This window comes from Hibiscus syriacus, unplaced genomic scaffold (genome assembly GCF_006381635.1).
Source record: "Hibiscus syriacus cultivar Baekdansim isolate YM2019G1 unplaced genomic scaffold, ASM638163v2 tig00116984_pilon, whole genome shotgun sequence".
Lineage (NCBI taxonomy): Eukaryota > Viridiplantae > Streptophyta > Magnoliopsida > Malvales > Malvaceae > Hibiscus > Hibiscus syriacus.
This window is the reverse complement of record NW_024063507.1, coordinates 1559611-1581341: the sequence shown is the minus strand read 5'-3', so window position 1 is coordinate 1581341 and position 21731 is coordinate 1559611. Positions and strand designations below refer to the sequence as shown.

Sequence of the window (21731 nt, the reverse complement as noted above, 5' to 3'; positions counted from 1 at the left end):
TGCTATATACACAGAAAAAGGCAGAAAGCAGTTAAAAAAGTTCAAAATTTTGTTATATAAATGACATCTTGAGTTGCATATAGACAGTTTTGCAGTGGAATAGCAACAATAATGACACAAAAGGTAAGAACAAAGTCACAATTTTGCTACAATGGTTGATCATAACCAGCTTTTCGCTGCTTATGCAACTGCACATATTGTTCAACCTGAAACCAAATCATACTGTTAAATCAGCACTCATCAAGGTGCACAATGGGTGAACGAATAGATTCGAAACAGTGCATTCTACAAACGTAAGTAAAAGATATTATATTTTCAAAATTTTCATGATAAGTAAATTCCTTAATGTATATTAATCAGAAAATAACAATAATGGCCATGGAACATATATATATATATATATATATATATATATATATATATTATATATATATTAGACAACAAGAATGTTGGAAACAATGGTATGCAAAAATATTAAACAATCAAAAACAAAGAGCTACCAAACTTTAAAAGGGAAGATAAGAAAATAAAGAACTACCAAACTTTAAAAGGGATAGAAAAATAAAGAACTCCATCACCTTCCTTTGGATCTCTAGCACCACCGGGTTTCTTTCAGTATCTCAAGTACATAGAATGACAGGCACTACAACAGCTGATCTGCACATACACGAACAATGCTGACACTTAAAGAAAACAGAACAGGAAGGAAAGGAAAAAAAATTGACTTATATGTCGAACTTTAATTTTTATAGCAGGATGAGTCTTAAGTGTAGCAAACCTGCGATTGCCAACTACAGTGCTATGCTTCATAGTGCCCGAACCGAGAGAACACATGATGCTGCATATACCATATTGTCCCAGAATGGTCTATAACAGATAGTATGTATAAATTGATGTCAGGTGAACTAGAACCGCGGCTGGCGAACAATGAGCCCAAAATTCTACGAATCCACCTCAGTCTACAATTTCCATCTCTATCTTTACACAATAATTTCTTCAACCACAGTTCTTTTTTAGTATTTTATACACCTTGGAGCGATCTTGCATATAAACCTTATGAATCCCGTATCCTCAATACCATCTTAAGGCAATTAAAGCTTGTTCCATGTCAGAAAGCAGTTGAAGCTAGTGAAAATGTATACTGAAAAACCCAGATTCGTCTTGTATGGCACACATGTACAGCAAGTGTTACAAAACAAGCACTTGAAAGCTGGGAAGTGTTCAGGATCGAAGCAGGAAGAACTGACCAATCCCTCTTCCTATTCCGATCTAGACCATCATGGCCAAGGGATAAACCATCAACACAAATTTCTTCCTAGTATACAACCACCCTTTCTGTCCAAACGGTTTCTTCCAAAGGGGAAAATGAGGTCTCGTTCGAATAATTTTTGATGACTGATTAATGATAAAACGTGGTTTGAGGAGTCACCACTAATCCTTGATTAGGGTGTGATTGGGCACCCAAAAATTTATTTGTCATTTTAATAAAATATTAATTTTAATTAAAACAATAAACTTGCGGTCTGCATGACCAAAATTCGAGTTCGGGAGTCAGTTACGTATGAGGAGGATTAACATCATCACAATGTCCTAAATCGGTACCTAGTCGATTAATTAATTATCTTTGTAATGAAATTTACGAGTTCGAGTCTAATGTAATTTAAGATCCCCTAAAAAACAATGTTCTTTGAATTTTTGGATGAAAACATAATAATATTAATTTTTTCCTATCGAGAATAATCGATCTCTCATACATTGAAGCAATCAATTCTTACTCCAATCGAAATAAAGAAATATTAAAATTTCATTATAAAGTTCACTATTAATTCAAAATAAACACACATAATTTTAAGAATGAAAACGATAATATCTACTTATTTCCAATCAAGAATAAATGATCTTTTGTGTATTAAACAGTAATTTATTATCCAATTGAAATAAAAAGATATTACTATTTCGTCTTAAAATTCAATATCGATTCAAGTAAAAACGATGATAACTAATGATTTACAATCGAGAATAAATGACATCTCATACCTTAAAGCATCCATTTATTGCTCGAATCGAAATAAAGAGATATCACTATTCCATCTTAAAAATCGATATTAATTCGAGAGAAACATCAATATCAAATTATTTCCAATCGAGAATAAATAACCTCTCATGCCTTAAAGCAATCATTATTACTCCAACCGAAATGAAAAGATTTACTTTCTCAATATCGGTTTGAATGTTTTTATTTAGAAAACCTATAGGGAAAACACATGCAAAAATAAGTGAATTAAAAAAAGCCTATATCAAGCAAGTATAATTATTTATTTATTTACCAATATTTAATGAGAATAAGGATGTTCAATTATTCAAATATCTTGAGACGAGACCTTAGATTCGATCTAACAGTCTTTTCTCTATGAATTTAATTAGAAGAACATGATCTTTTTCTCGATCTCAGAATTTTAAAATGAATTCGATTTAATTAGTGTCACTAAATGGGATAAACTTTCATTTTAAAATTATCGAAAGTACTTTCTTATACGTTAAGACAATCACTTTACGACAATATTAAAATTATCAAATATACCCTTAGTCAATTTATTTCGATTCAAGTCAAGTGATGCTTAGGAGGGTATCATGCAAAAATTAATTAGGACTAAATGAAGTAACATGTAAAAATTAAATAAAATAAAAATGGGACTAAAACATAAACAATCAAACCATCATGCCAAAATTAAAACAAATAAAGTATACAAGTGGCTAAAATGAGCATTTTCAATATTAAGTGAAAATTGCGAAGAAAAAAAAAATAAAACGTGGAGACTAAATTACAGTAAATTAAAATTGCATGGAAAAATTAAAATAATAAAAACACATTCAGGTTCAAAATATACCCATACATAAACTATAGGGGCTATTTAATAATTTTCCATTTTTTAGCCTAAAATATACATTCGAAATAAAAAGGGGATATTACAAAATCAGTCCCTAATCTACACATGACTAAACTATAAAAACACGCCAAACATGCAGAGACTAAACGGAAATTAAACAAAAAAATATATATAACAGACATAAAAATGGGTAAATTAGAAAAATATTTCCTACAGGTGACTAACATGCAAAACGTGCTAAAAGTCGGGGGACTAAACAGAAATTAAACAAAAAAATTGCAAAGCATAAACATAAATGGGCAAATTATGAAAATTATCCCTTTCAATGGTTACTTTGCAAAATGTGACTAAGTTCGGGAGACCTAAACGCAATTTGCTCCGAAATTTCCTCTATAATAAAACTTATTTGTTTTTTTCATTTTAAACCGATTCTAAAAAAATTCCTCTCTCTTTTTCCCTCGACCTGCCCACTGTCGGCCGCCACAACTCGCTCCCTGTCGTTGTTTAGATCTACAACCCTATACCCCTACCTCAGGCTAAAACTACCCGAAACACCAAAAAATGAGCCCCCAAACTTTCAGTTTCCACACTCCGACCACCAACGAAGACGAACCGACTCCCCTCCATCGACTCCCTTAACTAAGGTATGAATCAACCCTTTCTCTTTTGTTTCCTTTCTTTTGTTTCCTTTCTACTTCAGAAATGCTTGGCTTTTTTTTTGCTTTGTTTTCAAACACAAAAAGAAACACACAAAAATTATACCTTTAAAGTTTCCATTTTTCTTTTATTCGAAACTGAAAACTTAGAGGAAAAACCCTTATTACATTTTTGTTTCGGGTTTTATAAGCCCGAGTTTACGAATTTTGCTGATTTTTTTTCTATGAAATGATTACAGAAAATGTCATTGCATGTGGATTTAGTTGGGGTTGATTGCTGACTTGTTTCTGACATGGCAAGACTTTGGACTGCTAGAGGCGTCGGTGGCCGGAGAGTGGGTGAAACGAGTAGTTGAGACTCGATATGGACCGTTGGATCATTCCATATCTAATGGCTGAGGGTGAAGGGCGGCTGAGATGTTAAGGATGAAACCCTAGCAGATTTGGGTCTCACCTAGGTAGGTTACTGGGCTCCGGGTCTGATAGGTTGGGTTAGCTGTTGGGCTTCGTGTTTGGGTCAGATGACCCTTTGTAATTGGGACCCAACTTGGGCTGTTGTATTTGGATATGTTAAATAAAATAAAGTATTAACTAATTAATTATAATAATAATAAAACGTCAGGACGAAAACCGCTATCGAGAGCTGCCCCTCTTTGCCCATTCTTGTGTCAACAAGAATAGGGCAAAGACGAAGAGACAAAGAGTTTTCGTCAAGTCAACTTCATGCTTTGGAATATGATGAGGGATCTGTTCCGCTTCTTGGAGGGAAAATCATATCCGGGGTCATTGATTCAATCCACTGCTTTTCAGGGAAGATTGAATCGAGGCAGACTTGTTCCACTGCTACTAAGAGAATATCAAATCTTAAAAGAGAGGGATCTGTTCCACTTCTTCTTGAGGGAAAATCAGATATGGGGATGTTGATTCATTTCACTGTTACTCAAGGAAGATTGAATCGAGACGGACTTGTCTTCGAGAATATCAAATCTGCAAATTAAACATTACCACTTGTTAGTATGTGTTTGCAAATTTGAAAACTCATACATGAAGATTTGGACTTCAAGATAATCTTTGAAAACCGATTTTTCTTGTGGAAACTTGTCTCGCAACCACTGAATATGGGAGTCTGTCACGACTTGAGTGTCAGTTGAATCTCTCACTTTTTTTGGACTCTGAATCGGTTACTTTTTCAAAAATTTCATTTAAAAAAAAAATTTAAATGAGAAACTTTGGAAATTGTTTCTTATTTTTTGAAAAATCATGCGAAAACTCCTGCCCGAAGGTTTTATGGATGACCCAAAGACTTATCATCTTGCTCGAAAGACTTACAGATGACCCGAAGGATTTAAGTATCATGCTCGAAAGATTTACTGATGGCCCGAAGGACTTATAAATTTTGGAAATAGTTTACTAGGTAAGAAACTTTTCTTACTTTTCAGATTTCAATGAGAAACCTTTCTCATTTTTCGAGAGACATGTAGAAACCTCCTGCCCAAAGGTCTTACGGATGGCCCAAAAGACTTATCATATTGCTTAAAAGACTTACAGAAGACCCAAAGGATTTAAGCATCATGCTAGAAAGACTTACTGATGGCCCGAAGGCTTACCAACTTTGGAAATAGTTTACTAGGTAAGAAATTTCTTACTTTTCAAAAATTTCAATTTTCAGATTTAAATGAGAAACCTTTCTCATTTTCGAGAGACATGTGAAAACATCCTTCCCAAAGGTCTTGTGGATGGCCCGAAGGGTTTATCATCTTGCTCGAAAAGATTTACAGATGACTCGAAGGATTTAAGTATCATACTCAAAATACTTAATGATGGTCCAAAGGACTTACCAATTTTGGAAATAGTTTACTAGGTAAGAAACTTTTAATACTTTTCAACAATTTCCATTTTAGATTTAAATGATAAACCTTTCTCATTTTTTAACTTATAAAACGACTTAATGGTCGAGGAACATGCCCCACTTCAAAGTAATACTTCCTCTATGGATTGGCCCACCCTATTTTCATGTACTGCCTCCTTAAACCTAATTCCCTGTATTTTAGGTTTGAATTCTAGCTTCCACTTATTGAGATTTTAGTATCATGAATCTTCTCTTTTCATTGAAAGATTTGTAAAAACCATACGTTTATGTGTGAAATACGAATGCAATATAATGTATTTTCTTTTATGCAATAACGTTCTCGTGTATGCATAAATGTTGATTCAATTTTCTTTGACTCCTAAGTAGGGAACCATGCCTTTTTCTCTTGATCACTCTTCTCTAGGGTTTACTCATATATCGGTGTAGAAACTCATAATTTTAAGCTTGCAACTTCTGAAGATCTTCCCAATCATCTTGTGGTCTTTGTTTTCTGTCTTTATTTTGGAGGAAATGTTTTCTCTCTCGAATTCTTACTGCGGTCAATAATATGATCTTGACGCCTCTTTCTGTTATTGGCTCAAATACGCTTTTAGAGTTGCTGTTTTTTGGAACTCTATAGTTAATTGATACTCAACTAGTTTGTTTTACAATGTCTTCTTGGCCTGAACCTTGTTATCTCAACATGATTTGGGTTTCTAGTCATGCTCCAAAGTGGGTATTTTCATGACCCATCCCTATTTGAGTGCTAAAATTTCATCATTGACTGTTCTCATTCTTGCATTATGCCATGAGCCAGGATATGTTCCCTTTTTAATAAGGCAATCATCTATTTCTCGATGGATTACTAACAACATTACGAGAAAGTGTTACAAGTTCTATCCTCAAGTTATTCTGATCTCTCGGACCATTTGCTTTTAAGATTGTGGAATGCTTCATTATTCTGGCATCACTTATTCTTTTTCTCGAATAGAGGTAGAATGAGCCTCATCTTCTTTGAGAACCTTTCACATTTGAGACTGTTCTTTTTCTCTTTTATTTTATTTTAGTAATCAAATAATGGAAGATTTTTTTAAAAAAATTTTCCCCTTAATTAAGGCTCACAATCGAATCAAATCATAAACATGAGCTCATAGAATATCAAAAGAATCAACAACGCTTTAATATTTTTAAAGTTATAGCTCTTTGACAAGTGTCAAAATTGATGGGTTGTTTCAAGTTGCCTTCCTATTTTCTACGGTTTCATCCATCAATTCTTTCTTCTTGTCCATTCTCTTTAGAATGTTATACATACCCTTATTTCTGGCTTGGTATTTAATTGGATGAAACAAAATGTCGCAACAAGCATAATTAATTGCTAAATCTTTTAGAATACTCTAACAAAGCCAATTCTCTGAAATCTTTCATTTGTTCAAGCTTTGTAGAATCCTCTAACAAAGGCAGTGCAGAGATATCCATATAAAAAGGAAATTCCTGAGTGATCGTGTGAAATTAACTATAATAGGTGTTCCTTAACTCCCTTAGTCCATTTTTACTGAAACTCCTTATTTAGTAAATTCGATCTAATTGACCATTGTTTGGCTAACTGAATTCAGCTTTATCGGATTAGCTGAATCTATCCATAAAGCCGGGACATTTAACCAATTGCTCTAGAGGGATAGCTCAAGCTTTATTGTATACATATATAATTACATTTTGGGTATAGAGATTTAATTTCTTAAGCTTGTCAAGAAGAATCTGTTATAGTCCAGGTGTTGTTGAAAGTTAGAAAATCTCATCCTTAGAGTTCAATTTCCAAGCAACTGACCTAAACTAGATTCTCCTACTCGACTATTCCATATGTGAAGATTATGATCATCATTGAATGTCATTAACAAAAGTAGAAACCAATCAACTTTGCAATCTCATGTACAAGATGAAACAATTTGTCCACATCCTTGCGTACATGAATTCCAAGCCCTTAATTGTCCCTTAATGTGGAGAGAATGCTAGCTTGGTCCTTGCAAGAGAAGGGTATGATATTCGAGTGTATCTTCTGGGATAAGGTCAATGGTCCTTGTTTTATCAGTTTTTAATCTTGTCATTTTGTCAAAGATCCATAACTCTAATCGTTTAAAGAGATTTTAGTTTAGTTGATATTCAAAGAATTTCAAGATTACAAATTTGGTTCAATGTTCATTATTTTTAAAGTAGCATATATTCATTTAAATATCCTTACAAAAAGAAAGCTGTGAAAATACAAAAAACATATCAAACAAGATGTTGAAAACATAAAGTGTGACTATGGTGGAGCACAACCTTCACTTGTTCAGCCAGAATGTCCTATTTCTCCTAGAATGGTGGGTTCCAATTATATTAGGGTCTTTACCCTCACTTACTCCCTATCTCTCGATCATTTCTTTTGTCAGGACTCCTTTATTAACAAGTTTTTCTATCTCTCCCATCAATTGTATGCACTTGTAGTGTGATTGCCCAATGCCCCCAGACGAAAATCACAAGCACTATTCGGGTCATAGCCATAAGTAAATGAGCTAGTCTTCATGCTCAAAGGCCTTGGAGTGAGGTGTTTACTCTTGATTAAAGGGGATAACAAGTTAGAAATGGGCACTTGAAAAACCTTGAGGGTCGTATTTTTCCAAGTCATGTTTTGCATTCAGTCTCGAATTAGCTCTCCTTTAACTTTTTTCTCATCATTTCCCACCTCTTTCTCTTTTTTAGCGTCAGATAATTCTCAAAAGTTGAATCCTTTAACTCTGCCTCACATACCTCGCTTTCCTTGATTATGCTCTTTTATTTCTTCACGTCCTCTTCAGTATACACATCATTTGTTTCGACCTCACTTACTCCATTATGGGATCTGATTCCCAACTGTCTGACCAAAACTAACTGATTGTTAACATCCACCTCTATAATTCCATGATCCAAAAGGTCTTAGACTTGTCATTTGAAGTTACCACAATTCTTGATGGAGTGTCCTCGGGCTCCGGCGTTATATTCACAGGAAACTTTCTCATTATACCAACTTAGATAAGGGGGCAGCAGAAGCTTAGCTAGACATAGAGTAATTAATTGGGCTTTGAGAAACTTGAGATATAACTTGCTGTACAAAAATGAAGGAAAATTGAGTAGAAGCTTTTTTGACATCACTTTCTCCTTGCCATTATTATGACCATCTTGAAGACCTTATGACCAATCATCAAGATATTCGTTTTTAAGGTTTAACTTTTATCTAATATATTGGAAGATACATTGGTTTTCAAATCTCACTTTATCGACAAGATTTTAGCTTTTGAGGTGCTTAGGTTTTCCATCTTTAAAGCATAACAACCTTCCGTGATGAGGTTTTGAGATTTTAATCTCATGACCACATAACTTTCCGTAGAGTGGCTAAAATCTCCAAAATGATAGCCGTTTGAATTCTTTACACCTAGCTAATCTGGACATAAATAAGTGTTAGGCCTTGGAGGAATAGGTGTTAGGAGGCCACTTTCAAAGATAAAGGGTAACAAGTCTGAATATGAGCTTAGAATCAGAATAAAATGTTTCCTCTTCTTTTTCTTTTTATTCTTTTTAGCCTTGTTTACTGGCATTTGAACTTCCTCTATGCCTATTTTCTTTGAGTCAGGCTCAACTTTTGTATTAGAAGTTTCACCCTCAATTTTTTACTTTTCCCAGCATGATCTCTTTCACATTTTCTGGAATCGTGTATTTTTGGAGTTCACTTGGATTACCACATTCCCCAACATGTTCTTTGTCATTTTCTGTCACTGCATTGGCTGCACTACAAACATTAAGATTTTCACTCGAAGTCTTAATCTTTTCTTACATAAAAAGGTCCTCTAACGATTTCTCCCCATATATTATTGTAATCATCATTCTCATCAACTTGGACATTTGTTCCCTGGATTCAACTTGGAACTTTCTTGTTTCATCAATCATTTCTTGTTGTCTTTACGAATTGCTCATGGATTCTCTCGATCCTACTAACACGTGTTAATACTTCATTCATCATTTTCGATCTTTCTAGAAGCATCCCCCAATAACTTTAATTGGCTTTCAGAAACACTTCCACAATATCCTTTTATTAATGAATGTGAAAAATATGACTATTAATGATTAAAATGCAATGCAAAAAGTAAATGTCATGTAAATGCAATGTAAATACAATGCATGGTGATGATTATGGAATGATTCATTAGAATAACTTTTTATATTAGAAATAAAGTTCGGTTACAAGGCTTCAACATATCATAGATAAATCTGAGCTATCTCTCTTAATTGTTGTATGTGCCCCAATAAATCTAAAATCCTCTGAGCTTCTCCAGTCTCGGACTCCAACCTTTCTCTTATAGCATCAACTTCATGTGATAAGTCAACCAAGTGCTGAGCCACTCGTTGAGCATGCTGCAGGTAGCTCGCGATGATGTCATCCTTTGCTTAACCCTCCACTGAGTCTATTCCCAACGATGGCTCCACTGTATAACTCTTTTATAGGAGACTATCAGCAACACATTTTCCATTCTCTAAAAATTTTGAACCATAGCTTCAAGTTCATTCACACGTTTCTTCATGTTTTCGACTTCCGCACAATTTGAACTGCTTTCTCAATTTTGGTACTGTCACAAAATTGTCTCTAAATTCAAGATTTGGCCTTTCAATTTCTCATTCTAGGCCTACCTCCCTTGTAGCTATTGCTCTAATGCACTATTTTATTTTAAAAGTAGCTTTGCCCGATGTCTACTCTACTTAAGTTATTCACTATTTTCCCCAACATCTGTTTTTAAACTCGCCACCTCCTGTCTCCATTTAGCCGGAGACTTACTTGAGCTAGTGGCCACCTGAGTTTTTACCATTCGTTGGTAAGAAAATTGGAGGTCATCAAAGTCCAATCTGAGCTGATTGTCTACTTTTTCGATCCATTCAGCTTGAACCTTTTAGATATCAATAACTAAGCTTCTCTAGTATGACTCATCCTCCAATCTTTATAACGTCTCCTTCCACTGTTTCCTCTCAGCCTCAAAATCAAGTATGGCTTGTTCTAGCAGAGATGGTACCACTCTAAGATGTTCTTCCATAGGTTGAGTATTTTAAGGGTTAACCATCGAGATATTATAATTAACTCTGTTGCTTCTCCATTTCTAGTACTCTCATGAGAACCTCAAGTCAAAGGTAAAGAGATTTACTCTACGAGTATGCTTTTATGCATCGATAACATTTTTACTTTATTCTTATACTGGTCCCATCTAAATGCGAACTTAGACCTGAATAAATCCCATGTTGCCAGAATAAACTATCTCGATCCATTCTTCTTGAAAACCAGTAACAGAGCATACCTTACAAAATCCCATATGCTTGGCAACGAAACCTAATCTCTTTCTCCGCACCTATAAAGTATGTCCGAAGAAATATTCCATGAAGCGTGCCATAATATATCACTATCTCGGATGTATTTAAAAATAACCATCCACTTATCCTCAGTGAAACCCCCAGGCCACCCTTGAGAAAGGAAATTCTTCTAAGAAGACTCAACTGGTGGCCTTTTGACGTGTTTGAAGTGATTGAGGATCTAGACCAGCAACAGCTGTGCACACCCTATGAAGTATCCTTCTCCTTCTCATCTGTAAGAGTTCAGGGAATGAAAGGTTTCTTCCAAGTTAGCCGAAACAGGATCCCCATGTCTGTTTAGTCTCTCAAACAAGTTAACCACTGATACATCAACATGCCCAGAACCTTTGGGAATATGACTAGCCCATAAATACCCAAAGCAAACAGGTCAATTTTCTTTCTAATGTTGGGATGATGTTCGCTCACTTCTCTCATAGTGGTCCAGGTAATGCACTCACTATCTCCCTTTTTTTATGCCTCTTAGGACCCACTCTTCACTCATTCCGGTCATCAAAAACAACTTCTTCTTGAAGGAATGAGTATTTTGCAGCTTGGTGTACACCTTGTCTGCTTGGAATCTTGGACATGGAATCAAAGCGCGATATTCCTCTATGGTAGTTGTCATGTCGACTCGGCCAAAAGTGAAACAGCTATAGGCGGGGTTCCAGAACTATGCCAGAGCTCTAAATATATTTTAGTCAATTGGAACATCTAAGAGATACGAATGTCCCCATAGATTTGATAAAAAATTACTTATTAGATGCTTTCCACTTTCCCTAAATCTCTTTTAGATCGCTCAAATCATTCTGACGGACATTGATGTGAGTGTACCTGATCGCTTGTAAATGTATATGCTAAGGCAAGAAAATCTATGCAAGTATACACAATCGATGCAAGTAATATAGTAGTGAGTGAGTATCGTCTCCACAGAAATTGGATTAGAAATATATTTTCACCACAACTAGGATTAATGTCACCAACTAAATTCTACGAAGTAATGGACCTAAGAACTAATATTAAAGAGCTAAGAATAAAGATTCAATGATCTCAAAAAAGTGTGGTCAAGACAAAGAAAATATGCAGTCTGATAAACAAAATAAAATAAATATTGGTTTAAATATAATGCAAACAACCTCACATATTCAGACGTGCCACAGAGATATGATGCTAAACTATTATATTAGCAACAATTATTTTAAGCCCAGAATGAATTATTATGACATACTAAGCTGCCCGACAAGATTACTAGGTATTCTCGGAAGGTTGCTATGTTAATACCTCTCGATATTAACTATAGACGTTGTTTCTCCTACTCTAGCATCTATCCCTATTAGTCGTTTGAAACTCACTCCTTATCTCTAAGGTAGACAAGTTAGAACTTCACCATCCCAGATTCATTCTATTGCTCACGTTGATCTCTCTCAAAAACAGGTGGAGACATTACTTCAGAGTCTCAGATAAATGTAGTGTCAGGATTTGGTTTTGGTAAGGGTCGAGTAATTGGCGTTGAATGAGATATGGAAGATGTAATTTTACCAGTTGCCAAAGATTTATAACTCTTGAAACTTTAAAAGAATATTTAATCTACTTGATACTCAATAATCTCAAGATTAAAACTTAATTACTTGCTCATAACCATAAAAGCAACACACATTTATTTATTGTACAAAGGGCGTAGAAAAGGAACAAAAAACAAGTTTAAACAATATGCTGAAAGTAGAAAGGTACTACAGTGGTCTTCCACTTGCTTATCTATCATCCCTCATTATAATGTTAGGTGTGTAATAGGACTAAGGTTTTTTTGTCCTCATTTTCCCCCCATTTCTTGATCATCTTTTGTGTCAAATTCTTTGTATAAACTCTTAAATGCACAAATCTTTGCTTCTTCCTGATCATTCTCTATCATCATCTTCTTCTTCCCCGAGTGGAAATTGGGCTCAATTTTATATTCATAACAGCTTCCTTTGGTGATGAAAGTTTTGTTTTGATTCTGAATGCATCTTGTAGCTGTGATTGGAGTAGTATTCACTAGACTCTTTATATTTCCCATTGCTTCACTTGTCCTCAGAACATATGATACATATGTTTGAGGTTTCTTCAGAGTTACATTTTTCCCATTCATTCTTAAACTGGTGGGCCAATCTCGAATTACATCTCTTCTCATTTCTTTTTCATTCTTTAGTATCAGAGAAGTATCAGGAGTTGAATCTGTCATACATACTTCATATTCCTTAATTTTGCCTTTTTCCTTTTCAATATCTTCTTCTGTATGATCTTCATTTGCCTTGACCATGTTAATTTCATTTTGGGGTTTGAATCCCGGTTGTTTGATCAAAATGGATTGACTGTTAACATCCACTCTTATGATTTTATGAACCAAAAGGTCTTGAACTTGTCTTTTGAAGTTACCACAATTCTCGATGGAGTGTCCTCGGATTCCAGCATGATATTCACAAAAGACTTTCTCATTATACCATCTCGGGTAAGGAGGTAACAAAGGCTTAGCCTGACATGGGCCAATAAGATGGGCTTTGAGTAACTCAGGATATAACCTGCTGCATAAAACTGAAGGAAACTTGGGTAGAATTTCCCCTGACATCACTGTCACATTACAATTATTTTCTTTCCTTTCTTGAAGACCTTGTGACTTACGATCTAGATGTTTGCTTTGTTTAACTTTCTTCAATGGTACTGAAATTTCTTCTATGTTTCTCTTCAACTTGATCTTTGTCTCATCTTCTGGGGTCATACCCAATTTTTGGAGATTTATCGAATTTCCACATTCCTTGGCAAAGTTTTGGTTATTTGTTTCCATTGTATCATCTACATTATTCATAATCCTATTCAAATCTTTCACAACCAGATCCTCTAAGGGTTTCTCTCCATGTATCACAACATTCATCAGGTTCATCAGCTTGGTCATTTACTCTTTTGAATCATCCTGAAACTTTTTTGCATGATCAGTCATTCCTTGTTGAGTCTTGATAAGTTGCTCTTGTAATTTCTTAATTCTACCAACCCTTGCTAAAATCTCATTCATGGCTATTATCCTTCTTTAGGAAGACCAAGTTAGCTCCACTTTGATTTCAAAAATTCTGTCATGGAATTCTCCACGAATTATTCCACGTTGTCATGATTAAATGCATGAAAGATAGTTTAAAATGAAATGTAATTATGCAAAGATGCAAATGCAAACATGAAAATGTAAATACAAACGTAAAAATGCAAATATGCAAAATGCAAATGCAAATGTAAATATGTGAATGTAACAATAAAAATGCAAATTGTATAGTACAAAAATAGATATAAAAGTATAAATGCACAATGAAAAATGCAAAGATGCAAAATGCAAATACATGTATGAAAAGGTGTTTACTCAAGAGTGATCATCTTAGAACAGATTTCATTGAACACAAAAGTTTCGGTACATCAAACAAAACTTTACATATAAGGATATCTTTCACTTCTAACTTCTCCAAAGCCCAGTTAGTTTCCATTCATGCTAAAAAATTGAGTCTTCAGTCTGCTTTATCTCTTTGTAAAATCAGCTAAATCTATTATTTAAGAACCGTATTGCTTGCCTGGACTGCAAATTCTTCCATGACATTCTCTTTCATCTTCTGTGTCATTTCTCGGAGTTGCTCATTTTCCCTTGTAAGAGAACCTTTTTGTCCAAGAAGTTCTTGAACAAGATCCTCATATATGTTGCAGCTCTTTTTCAGCTTGGTGACCCTTGTTATCCACTCTTCTGGGGTACTTCCTAGGCCAGCATTTTGAAAAGTTTGACTGATCTTCTGAAAATCTTCATGCATGGTTTTCATTTCTGTGCTCAATTTCTTATTTTGGTCGTTCAAGTCCTTCAAATAACATGCTTGAGCTTCATAAAAACCTCCATTACTCTGAATGCCCTGACTGATGTTCTTACCATAAACTGCTTTTGGTATCAATCTGGCAGGATCTTTGTGTAATACTTTTGGTATTAATATAACAGGATCTCTGTGTGCATTGCTCGCTTCCATCCTCGAAGTTTCCTCAGGATGTCTTTCCTTGGCCGCATCATATTTTGTTTGATCATAAAACTTTTTGTCCATTTACGATTTCTTTCCAATTTGATGAACAGTCTTTCAAGTGATCACCTTTTGATTATGTCATGATTATGTCATGATTATGTCATGATTATGTAATGCAGACAAAAGAAATATAAACAAATTAGAACAATATAACATGCATGGAAAAATAAGAAAACAAAAATAGAATAATTAATGGAAAGAAAAATTCTATTTATCAAGGTATAAATCCTAACCTCATGCTTTCTAGTTCCATGCTTTGTTTGGAAAATTTAACCTAACCGCATGATTTCTAGTTCGCATGCATTCATTAAAAGACAAAAAATTAAAACTCATTTCTCCTTTGTGTACACCTATGAACAGAGGTTCAGTACTATCTTAGATCAGGTGAATTTCTAGGGTTTATTATATGCAGGTTTTCAGTTCTAGGAGTAAAGGTACTCGAACTGTCCTTGTTGATGCCCCCTTGGGCTGTCAAACCCTCAACCCTAGTCCATTACAGACTTAAGAGGATCGAGTTCAATTCGAGGGGACATATTTCTCTATGAATGACACGGAGAATAAATTCTCATGAAGACATAGAGCATATGAACCCCGAAAGTTATTTGCTAGGTCTGACACGGAGAATAAATTCTCACGAATACGTCGCTTTCACTCCCACTTAAAAGGGACAAACTCAATTATAGAGCTTTATGTTATTCAATGCAAGTGTTGTGTGTGAGGAGAAATGTTCAAACCTCTAACAAATAAATAATAAAATTTAATATTTGAAAATAAAGCATTAAATAACATATAAATATTATGAAAATAATAAGTATATATATAAAAATTTTGAAAAGAAAGAATTATAAATTAAATATATGAATTTTTAATTTATAATTAATAGAGACAATTTATAATTGATTTTAAAGTTTAACCAATCCCCAGCGGAGTCGCCAAGCTGTCGTAACCGGTTTTCGTCCGGGCACGAATTTTTACTTGGCGGGAAAAGTGATGTGAATAAATTAATGATTTTGATTTTTTTAAAAAAAATATTTTGGGAGTCGACATCGGCCTTTTGGGTTAGGTAGGTCGAATACCTAAAAAACCATCTTTTAAAAGAGTTTTTAAGAAAACATCGATTAAAAGATAAACTGATCTGCGTTTTAACTAAAAATTCATTCTTTTAATAATAAAAAGGGATTCGTGGTCGGTTACGTTTAGGGAAGGATTAGAACCCCAACAACGCCCAAAATTGGTACTTTTTAATTATAAATTGTCTCTTATTATTAGAAATTAAAAATTCAAAATATATTTAATTTATAATCCTATTATTTTAAAATTATAATTATGAAAAATATATATTAATTTATATATTTATAAATAAAATATTTATTTATTTAGAAATATCAGAAAAAGACTTCTAGGTGCCTTAAGATAGCTATTTTCCTCGATATTAAAAAATAAATAAATAATTAAAATAATTAATATATAATTTATAAAATAGGATATTTATTTATTTAAAAATATTAGAAAATGGACATCCAGTTGTTTTAAGACTGCCCTTTCTTAATATTGAAAAATAAATAAATATTAAAACAATATTAAAATAAGTTAAAAGTAATTAAATAAGATTTTAATAAATAAAATAAATATTATAAATATATATATATTTATGGCTAAATAATAATAATAGTAATAATAATTAAAAGTAAACATATAAAATTAACATATAATGAACAAAATTAAAACTATATATTTAAAATAAATAAAACTTATAAAAATTGAAATTAGTGACTAAATTATAACTTAATAGAATTAAATACCCAATTCGTAATTAATTATTTAAAATTACAGGGATTAAACATGTTATTTTATCCATTTATTAATTTGGTGACTAAAATAAAATTATATTAAATTCGAATATCAGATTAAAATAAATTAAAAATATGTACTCGGGATTAAAATATTAATTATTAAAATTAAAGGACTAAATCTGTATTTTATCTAAAATATTTATATAAATATATTAGTGATTAAATTATAAAGTAAACAAAATTAGAAGACCAAATTAAAACATTTAGAATTTGATTTCAGTGACTAAAATGGAATGTTACAAAACTAAGATGGTTGCGGAAAGGGTTTGGCCAAAAGTGAAATTACAGATATACCCCTTTCCAAAACGACATCGTTTGGGAAGGGGTATATACTCCCCTTCCAGCTGGCCCGTAGGGCCAGCGTTTCCATTTCTCTTCTTTCTCTTCTCTCTCTAACTGAGAGATAAGAGAATTCTCTCTCGCCTCTCTCTAGCTTCCCTCACCAGAGGGAAGCCGGTCATCGGCCGGCAGCCGTCTGCCGCCGTAATCCCCACCGCCGGCCACCGGACCGTCCTAATGACGGTTTCGGTGTTCCTTTCTCTTAAATAGCTCCCGATCGGAGCAAATCTAGGAAAATACCTTCTGTTTTCGAAGGTTTTTGGTGACGCTTGGAGGCCGGTGGTGACTCCGATCGAGGTGTTGTCTTCCCCTGTAAGTTTCTCTCGCTCTTCTCTTTTTGTTTTGTGGTTTGCTTTCTATTTTCCCCCTTTTTTGTTCTCTGTTCTTGCTCTCCTCCTCTGTTTTCAGGCGAACCGAGGCTTTATAGCCTTGTCGAGACGTTCATCGGACCGGGTAATGGAATGGCCCTCAGTGAGTCACCGAAATATGGTGGTGACTCACCATAGGGTAGCAACGTGGATGGCTCAGTGGCACTTCTGGAGGCTTCTTTGAGGGCGGCGGCAGCTGGAACGTCGATGTGGGGTGGCTGAAAACATCTGGAGGCGACAACTGGGGTCTTCTGGAAGCAGCGGCGGCTGGGACGTGGCCCTAGGGTTTTGATACCCTAGGGTTTCCTCTGGAAGCTTCTGGACCGTTGGATCTTACCAGATCCAACGGTTGAGGTGGAGGCGGCTGCTGGTGATGATACAAATCCTAGATGGGTTTAGGGTTACTGTTGGGCCATCTAAGTTTGGGTCTGGTCTCTTGTAACTGGGCTCGTCTGGGTTGGGCCGGACTTGGCCTGTTTGTAATAATAATAATTTTAATAATAATAAATAAAATAATAATAATAATAATATATAAAATAATAATAATAATTATAAATAATAATAGAAAATGGAGAAAAAAATAGTATCTTCAGAAACAACAGAACTGCAGGCTTAGAAACTGAATGAGTCTTTGAAATATAGTTGCTCTTCTGAGTAGAAATTCAATTGGACGAGTTTTCCCGGCTGTATTTGGATTTTTTGGACTGCCAATGGGGCTTGTCGTCATTCCTAGATCGTTTATTTTTCTAGGAATTGTAACTCTTGCGTTTCTTAGAAGCTTTCATCTTCTCCTCAATAACGTTTGCTCAGTTCACCAAGCTCTGAAATTCGGTAATATCTAGGACAGTAAATACAGGATTTAGCTCGTTATTTTGCCCGTTGATAAACATTCAACATTTTTCGCTTTCCTTCTTGATGTATTCTGACCCGTACTTGCAATATTTGCAGAAGTCACTCACATACTGCTTGATGGGTCAGCTACCATATTTAAGGTACAAGAATCGCTTCTTACGTTCAGCCAAATACTGCTCACTAATATATTTCATGTTAAACTCTACTACAAAGAACTTCCAAGTAATGGATTCATTAGAAGCAGTAAGGGCAGTGGTTTCCCACCAACTCAGTGCCTCATTTGCCAACAGGGCCACAACACACTCGAGTTTATGCTCAACCGAACATTGCAATTGCTTATTCAGAATTTGGGTGGTAGTATAAGGCCAATACCAGACCTCTTCGGGTTTATCTTCATTGGCACCAATGAAAGTATATGTCACGTGTTGGGCCAGCTTGTCGATATGAGCCTTATTTGGTACAACAGGAGAAGTAACAGGCTGATCATTTATATTACAAAAGAAACCCTTAATGGATTATACCAAATGACATACTAGTAAGTTATATACATTCTAAAAGAGCCATTAACGATTATACATTAGGGTCCATTAACTCTATAGACTATACTATTTCATTAGGTTTTTAGGTACATTTTTATATACAACTTAATTACCTACCCTATGCACGAAATTTGAATTATTATACTAAAAAATAAGCCACCAACTAGGAGTATAAGGATAACAAAATAAGCCATACTTGAATTCTTCCTTTGGGTTGATTAACTATTGAGGTGGAGCTTCGACTACTCTAGAGCCTATGGTATGGGAAAGAAAATAACAAGAGTGATAAGTACATAAAGTACTTAGTGAGTTAACACTTAATTCTATTAGACCTTCGAAATTTAATTTATCTTTAACATTCAATTATCATTTTGGTTTCATAAGTCACAATACAATCTACTAGATTCACATTCAATTTAAAACATTCCAAATTAATCTTGCATCAATTTCGAACAATAAGAAAAAAATCATAATCATATAAATGTAATTTAGCAATCAATCTAACCAAGCAATCATACATTTCAATCTTTCCTCCATTAGAACTAGAACAATTTTCACCACATTTGTACTCATGCAATCTATATGGCATTCGGATTAAACAATTCAATATGTATAATATTCTTCCCTATTTTCGAACAAGAACATTTCACCACATGCGTACATATATATGTATAATCGAACTATGCAATTCATGTAATTATTATAATTCTTCCGATTTAATCTTATCATTCAATTTAAGCCTTGGTTTCTAGTTCGGTCTAGATAATCAAGTCCTAACCACTGTCGCAATACACTTTAATCATACCGTAGTGCTGGTAAACCCTTCTACTGTCGCTAAAGACCACATAACGTACCCTCCGGCTGTAGCCAATAAACACCGTAGTGTTGGACTGTAGTCCCCCATACACAATTGAGCTCTAGACTCTAAGTCATGCCCTCATATCTTATAAACTATTAACCAAGGACATTGAATCTTATTTTCCAAGAAATCATTATTTTGTTTTTCATAACATTGCCATCAAGGATTATTCCATATCAAGATTATTCATTAAATTTCAACTTGATCATGGAAGCAAGAAACAATTTGTTCATTCAATGTTTTAATTCAATCAAGTTCAGTCTTGGAAGTATGCAATAGTTCATCATTCAACTTGAGTAGATCATGGTAGCATTCAATAATTCACCATTCGATTCAATTCAATCATGGCATCATACAATAGTTCATCATTTAAGTTGATTCGATCATGGTAGCATGCAATAATTCCCCATTCAATTCAATTCAATCATGGCAGCATACAATAGTTCATCATTCAACTTGATTCGATCATGGTAGCATGCAATAATTTACCAGTCAATTCAATTCAATCATGGCAGCATACAATACTTCAGCATTCAATATGATTCGACCATGGTAGTATACCATAATTCACCATTCAACTTGATTTGATCATGGTAACATACATTTATTCACATATCAATTCAATTAGATCATGATAACATGTATTAATTCACAAACTAATTCAATTTAAATCAAGACAAGAAGCAGTAACCAATTTACTAATTAACTTCATATGGCACTCAATAACTTATAGCCTTTAATTAATCTCTCTTTACCTTAATTTAAAGTTCTAGTATGGATTAATTTTTATTATTAGCATACTTATTTTGTAAACAATTGAACATATAAAAAAAATAAACGGTGGTTGGGACCTAATTCCCAACCCAGTATAGTTACGCTCACATTACTCCAAGTTAGCCTTAAATTACTATTCCTTTTAGTCTATCTTTGGTGGATCCTCCCTTAGTTCCTTCAGAAACTTCCTCAATTACTTACTCTATCAATTTATACACAACATAGGGAGGTTATTATAATCAATACAATAGAAATTCTATCTCAATTAGCTATTTGACACTAAATAGATTCTATTTTGGCAGATTGTACACCTTGTAAAAATCTTATCATAATTTTTAATTTACTCATCAGATTTTCAATTTATCTATACACTTAGAAATATAATTCAATTATTTTTCAAACCATGTATGGTTTGTATTTTAATTTGTTATATACAATTACAATTTTACAATTGAAGTTTGACAATTTTACAGTGACCAATCTGTCACTCTTGCAATTCGATGCACTTTGGTGAACTACTTCACCTAGAATTCTTATCAATTTGTTTTAGCTATTCTTACTGTTTCTTATTTTCATCCTTTCCATGTATTTTCATATCAAATTTTGCCTTTATTGTTCCAATTAAGTCCTCCAATTTACAGATTATCCAGAACTGTACAATTTTACCTTTTTTTGCCAATATACCATTTACAAACTACCAATTCCTCTATAATTTAAGCCTTACAATTTATTTTACATTCATTTCAGTCTCTAACCTATTTTTATATAGCATTACAAATTTTTATTTATGTCCAATTGGATCCCTAATTTTCTTATCTTGTTCAAAACAATCCTTAATCGATCTATAGCAACAATTGTGACTAGTTTCACTTTAAGGTCAAATTCTTAAAAATTTACAGTATTTGCTCTTGTTTAAAGCATAAATCTTTAATAAATTTAAATTTACAGCAACTTTATCCTACATATATTGTTCTAATTTAGTACACAACCTTTCGTATTTCTTAATTTTGTCACATGCATGCACAATTATTTCGATTATCACCCTTAAGGTGATATCTCACACTTTACCCAACTTAACAAGGTTCTTTATCACTTAAATCTAACTCAACATGACCACCATAATCTATAGTATCATACAAGCCAAAAATTTAAATTTATTCAATAATCCAATTTCTCAAGAATTAACTCAATTAAATCCTTAAAGTTTTGAATGGAATGAGAAGGAAAGACATACTTTCTAGGCTATGTAATTTCCCTTAGATAATTCAATCTTGAACTAAG

The 21731-nt window shown here is 33.8% G+C and overlaps 1 long non-coding RNA gene across 1 annotated transcript; it reads right to left on the bottom strand.

Annotated features, from left to right (window-relative positions):
• Nucleotides 1-939: 939 nt before the first annotated feature.
• Nucleotides 940-20985, bottom strand: LOC120193042. Its single transcript, XR_005522821.1, has 3 exons — nt 20975-20985; nt 4087-4090; nt 940-1335 (listed from the first exon to the last, which is right to left on the bottom strand). It is a non-coding gene; the product is annotated as an uncharacterized LOC120193042 (long non-coding RNA).
• Between the last annotated feature and the right edge of the window lie 746 nt (nt 20986-21731).